Source organism: Phyllostomus discolor, chromosome 5 (genome assembly GCF_004126475.2).
Source record: "Phyllostomus discolor isolate MPI-MPIP mPhyDis1 chromosome 5, mPhyDis1.pri.v3, whole genome shotgun sequence".
NCBI lineage: Eukaryota > Metazoa > Chordata > Mammalia > Chiroptera > Phyllostomidae > Phyllostomus > Phyllostomus discolor.
The window spans coordinates 144,521,573-144,534,559 of NC_040907.2; the positions used below are offsets into that span (position 1 = coordinate 144,521,573).

At 41.0% G+C, this 12,987-nt stretch overlaps 1 protein-coding gene and 1 long non-coding RNA gene across 5 annotated transcripts in view; both read right to left on the bottom strand.

Annotated features, from left to right (window-relative positions):
- Nucleotides 1-12,987, bottom strand: part of PANK1 (pantothenate kinase 1) — a 53,291-nt gene that overhangs the window by 24,013 nt on the left and 16,291 nt on the right. The gene's annotated exons all lie outside the window — the stretch shown is intronic.
- Nucleotides 1,978-9,001, bottom strand: LOC118500856. The gene is made up of 2 exons (XR_004903440.1): nucleotides 4,942-9,001; nucleotides 1,978-4,894 (listed from the first exon to the last, which is right to left on the bottom strand). It is a non-coding gene; the product is annotated as an uncharacterized LOC118500856 (long non-coding RNA).

Consider the following 12,987-nt stretch of genomic DNA (forward strand, 5'->3'; position numbering starts at 1 on the left):
ATTTAGCTCCCAAATGATGTTTCTTGGTCCACTCTCTAAAACTCACTGTGCCATCAGCATGGTCCACAGGGTAGGTAAAGGATGAAGCCCAGAACCAGGATTCAGAACAACTGCTTTCCAGAAACAGCTAGCTCACTGCAACTCCCTCTACCTCTCTGGACCTCAGTTCCCTTAGCTGTGAAAAGTGGATTACATTAGAATGGCTTCTAGTTCCCTCCCTACTATAAATTTTCTATGGATTCTTTAAGAAGTATAAAAATTAATCACAACCACCCTTCATCATATAGGTTAACCAGAGCCCTACTTTCAAACTAATGAAATACGCTGTGGCATGTCAACAGATGGCTGGGCTATGCAATCAGCGTTGCAGTTGCAGTCCATTCTTATCAAAGTAGGGTAGAGTAGACACCTACGCCTGGGAGGCTGGGGAAAGGGTATTCCAGAATACTGGTAGGATGACCATTTTGGAAAGACTCTGGCAACACCTGTTAAAATTAAAAATGCACATACATTTTTCACCCAGCTAATCCCTCTCCTGGACCTTATTTTCAAAATCACCAGTATTGAAGGATAGGTATCAGAATGTTCATTGCTGCACCCTTAACAGCAGCCAAATTAAAAATAAACAAAAACCAGAAACAAAAGTGCATGCTCTTTAACAAGGAAACCGTTCAATAAAATGTGTATCTTCCAAACCATGGAATACTGGGCAGCCATTAAAATAGAATAAGTGAGACCTATACTAGCTCCCTGGAGAGATATCCCCAATTTCCTGCTAATGAGAAAACCAAAAGATTCATAGAAGTATAAATAATTTATTTACCCTATTTGGTCTGAGAAGAAAGGAGGTGAGGAAAACAGGGGGAAAGAGAAGAAAAAGGGGAAGGGACAGAGGATGGAAGGAAGCCCCCAGTGTGTTTATGATTACATGAGCCCACAGAAGGGTAGACAAGCCCACCCTCCAGACTGTTACTATCATTAGAGGGTGCCAGGATGAGCGAGCTGCATGGGTGGCGGCTAGAGATCGGGGAGGGGATGGAGCAAATTCTACACCTAGAACACACAGAAGTAAATTTAAAAAGAATTCAGTGATAATGTACATTAGGAGACATCTCAGCACAGAATGGACAGAACAAGCAGTGTGAAACCCAGAGAGTAATCTAGTTCTGTACCAGAAATCCAGTATTCACCCAGCCACAGCTGTCATCGGCCCTCTGGAATGAAGTCACTACTCGGCCTTTTGTTTGGCTGGGTGTTGGTAAGCACGGGCCACTGCAAAGAAGTCTCACTTTTGAAAACGCAACAGGGGACACCTAAACATTATGTAAGTTGTTTAGAGTCCTGGTTTCTTCTTCCTGCTTCACCTCCAGCTCATTTTTCAGCCATTTCAAAGCTTTCGTTGGCAACTCAACAAAAACAGTGGGAAAAGTGTCAAGTTTTAAAAATGCAGTTAAATGTTATATCAGCAGTTTTGGTTAAGACAAAAAAGAAATAGGACTGGAATACTGTGTTAGTTTAAATGGCAGTAGAAATTGCTTCCACTTACCTATGTTCCTTTCTTACCTTCATGAAAAACTGAGTGATCTTATATTCACATTTTAATGCTTTTATAGAAGTGTCATATTTTTATTGATTGATTTTTTTTGAGAGAGAAAGACATCGATTTGTTGTTCCCTTATTTATTCATTCATTGGTTGATTCTTGCATGTGCCTGACCAGGGATCGAACCCACAACCTTGGTGTACTGGGATGACTCTCTAACTGATTGTGCTACCTGGCCAGGGCAGAACAGTGTCATATTTTTAAATGTACAATTTTATTTAGTTCTCTTCCTGATATCAAGAGGTCTCCCTAAATCTAAGCTTCCCACACACAAGCTGCCAATGGAGACAGAAGAGAAGGGGAAGGAAGAACATCCCAACGCAGCTATCACTTACGACTCATTTTTCCTTTAACCCAGGATATCCAGATGTTTCCATAAATTCAGCTGAACCACTGATTAAGAGTCTGTTCCATGTTTGCCAGAAGTGATGGTGGTTCTAGACACAGAGTGTCTGCATTCATCCTCTACTCCTCCACATTACACCAGATGTCATGATTTAAAATTTCTAGAATATTCATCAAGGATGTTCGGAAGGAGGCGAGGTTCAAACTGCATGAGAAGATGCAAACAAGTAAGCTGATCTACTCATTCAAAATGGTTTCTTCCATAATGAGGTGTGTCTAAACCAGAAGCTGACATTCATAAAAGCAGGTGCTGTAGATAAGTAGTTGAATCCTAAACTACAGTTACAGGTCTCAACATGAATAAGGCTCAAGAACAATGCTGAAGAGCATCTGCTTAAACGGTGAGAACTGACGAGTAGGTCATCGCTTCCAGACCAGGGCATTAAGTTGCAGGCATGAGACCCTCTAGCAGTGGTGTCCAACCTGTGGCCCATGGGCCACATGCGGCTCGGGACACCTATGAATGGGGCCCTACACAAACTCATAAATTTACTTAAAATATTGAGGGTCTTTTTTGTGATTACATGTCACAATGTATTTAACATGTGGCCCAAGACAACTCTTCTTCCAGTGTGACCCAGAGACACCAAAAGGTTGGGCACCCCTGCTAGAACTTCCCCATAGCGATGGGAAGCATTCCAGATAGTGGCTGACCTGTCAGCCTAGGTCCTAGAGTGAAGACGCAACCAATCCTCAATAAATACAGCATGAGCACAAAATAAGCCTTTGTTCTTTAACCACTGAGATTTGGCAGTTGTCTGTTGCTACAACAGAACCCAGCCCATTCTCATGGCTGCTTGACATGGAGTGCTGCCTCAACAGCAACGAAAAATGCGACACTGGCTTAGAGGCCAGGCGCCAAGGAGGTAACAAATTTTGGAGGCTGGCAAAGCATTTGGTAAAACCATCATGTATGATAACTTGGAAGGCAGATAAATACCCAAAGAACTGGGGGATCTCGTGTAAAAGGTTCAAGGTCAAATGTTGGTAGCATGTGTTGGTGACTGTTGGCTGAATTTGAAAAGGCGTGACCCAGAAAAGAGTGAGAGATGGGCTCAGAAAGTCATTGACTGCTTCACAGACAAAAAGGAAAGGGAATAGAGTCCATCAAGTCAGACTTGCAGGGCTGGGAAAAAGCACCTACTTCTCTTCCCCAACATTTATTAATAAATGATAAAACTCAGAAAGCATTTTGAGTGAAAAAGATAAATTAGCACTTAGTGTTGGCATGAGGTTCAGAGGAAGAAAATGACTATCACACTCACTCTTAACATGGTTAATATGTCTCCAACTAAAGATGCAGTTAAGGTTGTGGCTTCTTAGTTAATTCTTTCAATTATAATAGTTCAGGAGAAAAGACATTGGAGGTGTGGATTCCCCACCAAAGCCTGACAGGTTCAAAGTATCATTGACTAAATCAATTAAGAAAGGCTAGAGGCACAGCACAAAGGCATACAGTGAATGTAAAGTATGACACCAAGAACAGAGGCTGGGCATATGGAAATAAACTACAGTGAAACCGTTAAGAAACGTATTTCCTTTGGAAAAGAGTTGTACTGGCAAAGGAACCAAGAGCCTCAACCTAAAGTGGCTGGGAAAAACTGTTCAAAGCCTGAAAGAACTCGAGAACCCCCAACCCTGTAAAGTCAGGAAGCAGCACAGAAACCTGCTCAGCCTCCACGGAGGACACACCTAAGACGTGATAAAACTGGCTACTGGGAAAAGCCAAGGGCTGAAAACAGCCATGCGGTGGGGAGGCCCTCCCAAGAGGAGAATCGGGACCCCAATGGAATATTCTCCACCGACAAGGCAGGAAGCCCTGAAGATTTCAGAAATTCTTCAAAATTAGAATGACTAAGGTCCAAGTGGATGGTCTCCTACTCACCCCCTTTCTGAATAAGAGTGTACATTGGGTTTTCCAATCTTTGTCTCACCAGTATATATTAACATACAATGGATGGGGGTGGTGAACAGCAGGTAACTTGCCTCTTTTATTTCAGAAATTTCTAGATCAAGAGTTGACATCAAAATGAATTTACATCATCCCCTAATTTAGAGCCTCCTGTGTACCATGCAGATGCTGTAACTGGGTAGGACTTCGGGGTTGTTTCCGTTGGGGAGGGGACAGCTGTGTCTCCCCTGCAGGTGGGAGAGCGGGCCAAATATCTGGTAAACAGACACACAAACTGTGGTAGTCACTAGTGCTACTGGCCAAATACTTCTGGCCCTCTTCCTTCAGGCCCATGGGGTCAGACTGCCACTCCTGGCCATTTTATAACTGAGATACAAAGTGTGCCTCACCTAGCCAGTGAGTTGTGAATGAAAATGGTGCCTGTCACTTGCAGGCAAAAGCACCTAGAGCTCGTGTGAGCCTCTTCAGAATTCGTTCTCTATTCCTGTGACTAGCAAAATTCAAGGTTAATGACTGCTCCATCATTTGGGTCAGAGTGAAGATGAGCCACAGAGGAGCCCCTAGCCACCCCTCAATGGACTTGTAGTGTGAAAGAGAAATAACCTTTGCTATTTTAAGTCATTGGCATTTGGAGGTTATTTGTCGCTGCAGGGTGATCCTAACACCCCCTCCATCAAAATCTGTGGCTGCTGTTTTCCCTAAAACGCCCCCTCTCCTGCAGCACCAGACCCAGGGACTGCCAGTATCGCTGATAAACATGTGGGAGCTGAGCGCTAATAAAAAGGTATGTAGGTCCTGCTGCATTCATTTCGGTCTAAAAATTTCTCTAAACACAATCCAGGACTGGCAATCTGGTAGTAGTTAAAACCATGAAATGACTCCGTATTCCAAATATTGTGGTGAAAATAATAAAAAATTTTATTGGTAGTTGATGGCTTTAAAACAAAGCCTGCTTCTCAAAGGCCTTTCACAACACTAGCATAGTCTCTGAGGGAACTTACCCGTCCTGCAGTAAATTTCACAGGTTACAAGTGAACTCTAAATAGCAAATATGAGGGTGCAGGGTGGGGGGTGGGAAGCAACCACCAGAGAAAAGGTTTCCTACCAGTCAAAAAAAAAAAAAGCCAATTTTAAAAAGCTAAAGGAGCCTGACATTAGAAAATCTACCTCCTCGTGGACAACCAGCCCCAAAGCTGTAAGGTGTTCCTGGTGAGGCTAAGTTCCCTAACACTAACATTTCTTCCTGTATGTAAATTAGGCCCCAAGAGCTCAAGATCAGCTCTATTTGTTTGGCACAGAAGTGACTCACCAACAAGTTGCCATCACAGAAAGCTGAACAGATCTCCCAAGTTCTACCATGCTGGAATTTATTGTCATAACATGTTGTGAATAGGGGAGTGGCAGGATGGAATTCTTTTCCCACTATTTGTGAATAGATTTGCTAGGCAAAGTAGTAGGTGGGAAAGATGTCTGAGGATTGTGTAACCAACAGAAAAAAAGACTTTTAAAGCACTTTGGAGGTATATTTACACTATGTAAATAATAATCACGTTGGAGTTGCCTAAGGACCTCTACATGTTTAAAAAAAAAAAACACAACTTTCTTCAGTTAGGTCCAGGTGTGTAACAAAATTGTATTTCTTTAAGAACTTGCTCTGAGGGCTAGCCTTCCCCTCACCATGTCTAAATTTGGTTGCTAGTAAAATGTAATTCTTGGCTAATATATTCATAGAGAAATTTAACTTTAAGAACTGGAATGGACCTTCCATAGAGTCCAAGACACTATTTACAGATAAAAAGCAGGGCTTAGAAAGATCAAGGGTTACCTAAGGTCAGCCACACTGGGTATCATCAGAATCCAGTTTCAGTATCAGGAGACTACAATACACCCCCGTCCTGCAAGACTGGCTGGAGTGGACTTGTCTGTCAACTGCTGCTGAGAACATCCCAACAAACGGAGGGAGTGTGAGTAAGTTTCTTTATTGAGCCACTAATTAAGTTGTAAGAGGGGTGAACCAACTAATCACCAAGATTCTGTTTAGTCCATCATCCTAAACACATATACACAAAGCCCTCCCAAACCATATTTTTAACAGCCTTTTAAAAAATAGAGTTGAAAACCTAAGAACTATTTAAGATTCTTGAAAAAAGTGGTAAATGTAAAATTTAATAAAAGGGTTTCCGTAACACTGTAAAGAAAGCCATAATTATTACACAGAGAGCAATCTGCTAAACATTAAATACTCTGTGCAGAGAAACGTGAGTCACAGTTTCTTTCAAATTAATGCATACCAGATTCCTTCAGTTTGAATTTTAGTCACATGGCAATGCCCAGTGTTGGCAAGGGTACAAGGACACAAGCACGCAGAGTACTGATGGGAATGTAAACTGCTGGAACCTTTCCATGGGGCTATTTGGAAATATATATTAAAAAGCTCCAGATTGCTCTACCCTTTGATACATCAGTTCCACTTTACACTAAGTAAATAATTATGCATGCATTCAAAAATTTACCTTAAAAAATCACTGAAGGTTTGCCAACAATGAGAAAGCTAAGTTATTGTCTAAAAATAAAAGGCAGGTTAAATAAATGATTATCCATTTTGCAGGATGGCATTTACTAATGTGAGAATGCTCATTATGTATTATTAAGTGCAAAGATCAAATAATTAAATGGTATATGTCACATGATTGTGATTTTGTATAAAATTAAATGCCTATTTGCAAAAAGAAAAAAAAAATCAAAACACAACAAAACAAACATGAGAAACTTTAGGCCAAAATGGTAACAGCCTTCTCTGGACCATGAATCAGGGGGACTTTCTTCCTCTTCTTCTGGATATTCTGATGGTGCTTTTCAATTCTCTACAATCAATATATTTAATCTTCATAATCAGAGTTACTTTAGAATTCTCAATCAAAATTTCTTTGTAACGATGCAAAATAAAGAACTGTCTTAGCTTGGCTTCAAAGGACAAACAGCTGGTTTATGGCTCTGGCCATGGAAGTGAGCACGCCTGCATGCCCCCATCTCACGCATTCCTTCCCTTCCCAGGCAGGACCCTGCCTATAGGAAGCATGTTAGCCTTTAGGCTCAAGCCCCAAACATGGCAAGGAAGAGCAGGGTGGGCTGAAGGTCTGGCCCAGTCCCCTTGGTGCTGGGAAGAGAAAGGTAGAATTAGAAGATCATGTGATGTTGGGGTGGAAGCCTTATCTTGGCAACCCTAGGCTGCTGGTTCCATTGTCGGGATAATTATGCAAAACTAAGAATAAAAAAAAAAGTGCCAGAGAAGGAAGTAAAAACAAGATTTTACACTAAAGTACCCACCTTGGCCCTGAAAGAAAACAAACCAATGGTAACAGCAGTAATTGAGCTGTCTTGAGAATAGAAAACCAAATACAACTCACTGAAGTCAGCATGAGCAAAGCAGAGATCAACTATGTAAAACATCATACATACCATAAGAAAGCTTTCACTCAAGTAAATAATATGTAAGTTGTATTGAGAGAGAAAGGGAGAGAGATAAGGAAACCTGACACCCAAGAGCAGAACCGTCTAGCTGGTTAGGTGGCCAACACCACCAGGTCTCCCTCAGGTAGGAATTTAGGATAGGATGAGAAGTGATTGACCCACCTGCATTCACTATTTTCAGGGCAAAACCCTTAAGTTAAATTTGGCATTTCAAAACCCGTTTAAAGGGACAGAGGTATGTTTTCAGGAAAGGATCACTGTGGGAAAGGTCATACACCCCTGTGTGACAATAGCCCTTCTCCCGCTGACACAGCCTCAGATTCTGATCAACTTTCTCCCTCTCACCCACACAAGGGCGGGAACAAAAGGGCTGATCATATTCTCATATTCGAGGGGGAAAAAGAATAGTGAGGATTGCTTTCAGGACTTCTGAGGCAAGAAATATTATCACATCAGCCACCAGAACTGAGCCTGGATTTCACCGCCTTTGCCATGCCCAAATTATGTGTGGGGCACACTTGGCTCAGTGCCCAGGGCCTACAGTATTTTTTTAACAATCATGAAAATACTTTAATTTCTTATAAAATCAGAAGAAAACATATAAACTTTCAGCTCAAAAAAAAATGCTATACTATATATCATATCAATACAGTAATCTTTATACCAGCACAGTGGTAAGATATCATTTTTATTTATTTCTTATGGAGGAAGAGGGTCCATGAAAGCTGGCCTGTTTCACATTTTGTTTCACACTCAAGCCAGGTTAGAACCAACAGGACACCATACCAGAGCCAGCTTTGCATTTGCAATTTACACTGGACCTTCAATGGTTTGTTTACAATTGTAGTTCCTTAAAGCAACTTCAATTTTAATATTCAGTGCAACTAAACTTTAAAGTCAAGAATTTGATTACATTTATTTTAAAAACTATTAGCTATACCCACACATTATGTCCCAAATTTGCCTCATGATAAAAACCAGACTACCGGGCCCTTGCCTGCAGGTTCTGATGCAGCGGGCCTGGAGAAAGCATTTTCACTGAGAGGCCTCTGTAATTCTCACTGGTCAAGTTCAAAACCACTGTTCCAGTTGAATCAAAATGAATACTTTGAGCTGGACCACAACATCAAAGTGAGAAACTGGAATTTGAATGATCTGTCCTTGCTTGTGACTTCGAGGGACTGAGGCTGGCAGCCGAGGACAAGGCCTGGAAATGACCTGGTAGACGTTCCTATTCCCATGAGTGCCCTGAACACATCTAATTGCTTGCTAATGAAATTACTTATGGACAATTTATTACATGAGTGCTGCAGGTGATTTTCAAATTTTAAGCACAGCTTTTGGATGGATGATACAGCTATTATCCATCCATGACTAAACCCCATGGCTATCGCTTTAGAGACATTCCACATATAATTAAATTTTGTAATTGTGCTCCTCTCTCCCAGGGGCTCCCATTTTAAAGATAACCAGGCATTCCTCCATAAAGAAGTTAGGTCTGGCCCTGGCTGGCTAGCTCAGTTGGTTAGAGTGTTGTCCTAATATGCCAAGGTTGGGGGTTCGATCCTCAGTCAGGGCACGTATAAGAATCAACCAATGAATTAATAAGTAAGTAAATGAAGAAATCAACATTTCTTTCTCTCTCTTTCTCTCTCCTCCTCACTCTCTATAAAATTAATTTAAGAAGGAGGAGGAGGAGAAAAAAAGGAGAAGTAGTATTTAGCTCTGGCAACAGTACTCATGTATTTCAGTCAGGCAGGCAGACATTCTTTGATTTGAAAACCATGTGATTGACCATGATACAGATAGAAACACCAACTTAAAAGCTATGTTACTTTTTTTGTTTGTTTTCTAAGGTTAAGATTTGAAAGAGGAAAAGAAATGCTCTTGCAGGGAGCCCTCCTTAGATCTGGACCGGGAGGAAGCAGGGGTAAGATGGAGCCAGAGATAAGGGAATCTGAAACGTCAATTACATGAGGTCAAAAATATGTTCCCATGATTCTCTGCCTCAAGTCCCTGAGCAGCTCAGTGAAGTACAGTTTCTTTCCCAAGATCCTGGGAGGTCTCCCTACCACCCTTATGAGAGAAATCAGAGTAGAAAGAGGGGGCCACTCTAGTGACCACTGAGTTAATCTTCTCCCTCTCAGTCAAGCCCTATGTTTCTGCTCCAGGCCTTCAGAAGGGGAAGTGGAAGGCAGAAGAAATTTGCTTCCCATTTTGAAGTTACGTTCTCAGGCCAAGGAGATGGGGGGAAAACACAAATACAGATACTAATGGTCATCATCCCTATTCCCCACCAAGAAGCTGCCTGTCCTGCCGAATCTAGGGGCAAGGGATGGTAAATGTCAACCTTTTCTGTGGTCCTCACCTTTAATTATACCACCTTCCTCAGCAGAAATACAGTCCCTGGACTAAAAAGAAGAGATTTGACTATGCAGAGACATGCCAAGAGATACAAGTGCACCTGTGTGACTATCTCCACTGTGACTACGGCAGCCACCAGAGCTGATCACAGCTTCCACCAAGAAAGGCTCCTCCAGCTATCCGACACCCTACACTGCGGCTCAGGATGGTAATCTCATTACTTGCTTACACAAATCCCAGTTTAAACCACCAAGAGGTTTAGCTTTCTGTCTTGAGAAACCACCAGAGCATGATTCGTTACTTCAGGGATGCTCCCGACAATTCAACATCAGAGAGTAGTTAATTAAAGAGGCTCTGGGGAGAGCAGCACTGCTAGTCGGCACTGCCAGGCAGAACAACAAGGTTTGTTCGTTTATTTTACGTTGACAGCAAATGTCTGGCAAATCTCTAAAACTGAGCTGAGTGGGAACCAAGGAAAGATGTGCCAACTGCTCGCCTCCAATGCAAGCTGAAATAAAGAGGTCAGACACATCCTCACCAAGTAATCTGAGAACTATGGGCTCTTGCATCCATTGATTCATTGAACAGGTATTTATTTTGTTCCTAGACAGTGTGAAGCACAGTGGCAGAATTGGGAGGCGACAATGAACTCCAACTGACATTCTAGTCTGCAAGGACTTACTGTCAATCAAGAAGTCTGGAAAGGAGTGACAACTCTGCTGAGTGAAATTCACATTGCCCTGGTACCAGACACTACTTAATTAAAACAATCCTTTAATATTTACGAATGGCAGCTCTATGCAGGCTTCCCCCTTAAGCACAGTAACTGTAACAAACTAAAACCTGACACCTCCTGGCCATTTAAGGACCTTATAATTAAACTGGAGATGACAGTCAAACCCAAAGAAAGTTTAAAATCATAGGATGTTACTGTTGGAAGGACATGAGAGCTCTTTTAGGGAAAATGCACATCAAAACCACAAGGAAATACCACTTCAAACTCTAGATGGTTATAATCTAAAAAAATGGAAAATAACAAGTGTTTGTGAGGATGTGGAGAAACCAGAACCTTCATACACCACTTGTAGGAATAAAAAATAGTGCAGTCACTTTGGAAAAGAGCCTGGAAGTTCTGCAAGAGGTTGAACATAAGTTAGTTTATTATCTAGTAAGTCTACTCTTAGGTATACACCCAAGATATATAAACACATATGTCCACATAAAAACGTATATGCAAGTGTTCATGGGCATTACTCATAAATGCCAAAAAGTGGAAGCAACCCAAATGTCCACCAACCAATGAATGAACAAATAACATGTGATATCTCCACCAATGAAATATCATTTGGAAATAAATAGGAACAAGATACTGATACACGTAAGACATGAATGAACCTTGAAAACACTAAGCGAAGTGAAAGGAGCCAACCACAAAAGACCACATATTACATAATTCCATTTATATGAAATGTCCACAATAAGTAAACCTATGGAGACAGGAAGATTAGTGACTGCCTAGGGTTGGAGAGTCTAGGGGTAAAGAGAGAGTGGCTGCTAGTAAGTTTTTTGGGGGGATGCCAAAGAGTCCTAAAATCGTAAGGTATAGTATAGGGAATAAAGTCAACATTGTAATAACCATGCATAGTGATGGACGGTTGCTGGCCTTTGGGTGGAGATCACTTTGTGAGGCTTATAAACGTTGCATCACTGTTTTGTACACCTAAAGCTAATATAACACTGTATATAAATTTTAATTAAAAATAAAATTGTGGTCATGGTTGCACTCAATATGCTAAAAAACTATTGAACTGTACACTTTAAATGTATCTCAATAAAGCAGATTTTATACATATACAAAGCTCTGGTTTTCACAGATAACTTAACATTTAAAATATAAATGCCAGCCCTGACCAGAAAGGCTCAGTTGGTTGGGTGCTGACCTGCAAAGCGAAAGTTTACCAGTTTGATTCCTAGTCAAGGGCACATGCCTGGGCTGTGGGTTCGGTCTTCTGCTTGGGGTGCATGTGAAAGGCAACCAATTGATGTTTCTCTCTCACATCGATGTTTTTCTCCCTCTCTTCCTCCCTCCCTGCCCCTCTCTCTAAAAATAAAGTCTCTTAAAAATAAAATATAAATGCCAAATTATAATAGTTTTTGAAGGAATTCTTTCTAAAATGTATGATCCAATTTCCCATATCCTTAAAGAAAATTTTAGCTCTTTCTGATGACTCAGGGCGATATAAGAATCAGTTACTGGGCCTACCATACACTGATGTTCTCGGAAACCACATAAACCCGTGCTTCCCAGGCTGCTGCAGTTTAAGTATTCTTTTGTCTTTATATAGCTTTCTATAAATGTCCACCAACCAATGAATGAATAACATGTGACATCTCCATCAATGAAATATCATTTGTAAATAAATAGGAACTATTGGACTAACTGTTCATTTCTCGCTGCTGTTGGTATTACTGCAGTCTGTCTATCCCAAACCTGCAATGAATACAGAAAAATCAAGTCTGTTAAACTGTGAGTTTGATAAGAATGGAGAGACTCAGAGAGAACACAAGAAGTATTCCAAGCATGAAATGCATAAGCAGATCCAATTTTATCTACTTTCCAACACTGATTTTGGTTACTCAGAAGTGTTTACTTCCTTCCAGGTTCTCAGCTGCCTTCTGGGTTATTGGTGACAAGTTGCCAGAAGTGATGATCACTGTAATTAATAATAAACAGGTTTTTTTTTTTTACTCTAACAATCTTTATCAAAGGCACAGCTAGATTAACATTTAACTGGGAAGAGATTAAAACTTAAAAGTATAAATATGAATTTTAAAATATTTTATTTATCTGGCACCACTTAGTTTGGGGGCATATGTCCTTACGTTGTTGAGATTTTCAAACTCTTTAGCATTGGAACTTTTTTGTCCTATTACTTCTTAACTGTGGACCTCACATATGAAAGAGATAAAAAGCAACATCTTATTTACATTGGTTTATTTTACCCCCAAAACTCACATTTCGTGTAAAGTCAGTGAGAACGATGCTGTTTCGATGAACAAAAGGACTGGAAAGCTGTCACTTCCATGTGACAGCCGTGGTCCCGTGAACTTGCTGCACCCCATCCGTTTGGACTCCACAATGTGGGGGAGCCCACTGCCCAGAGAGTATGTGCCCATCCTAGCTGTTTTTCAAACAGCTTTCCTTGCCATCTTAGGGACTTCCTGAATCAAAA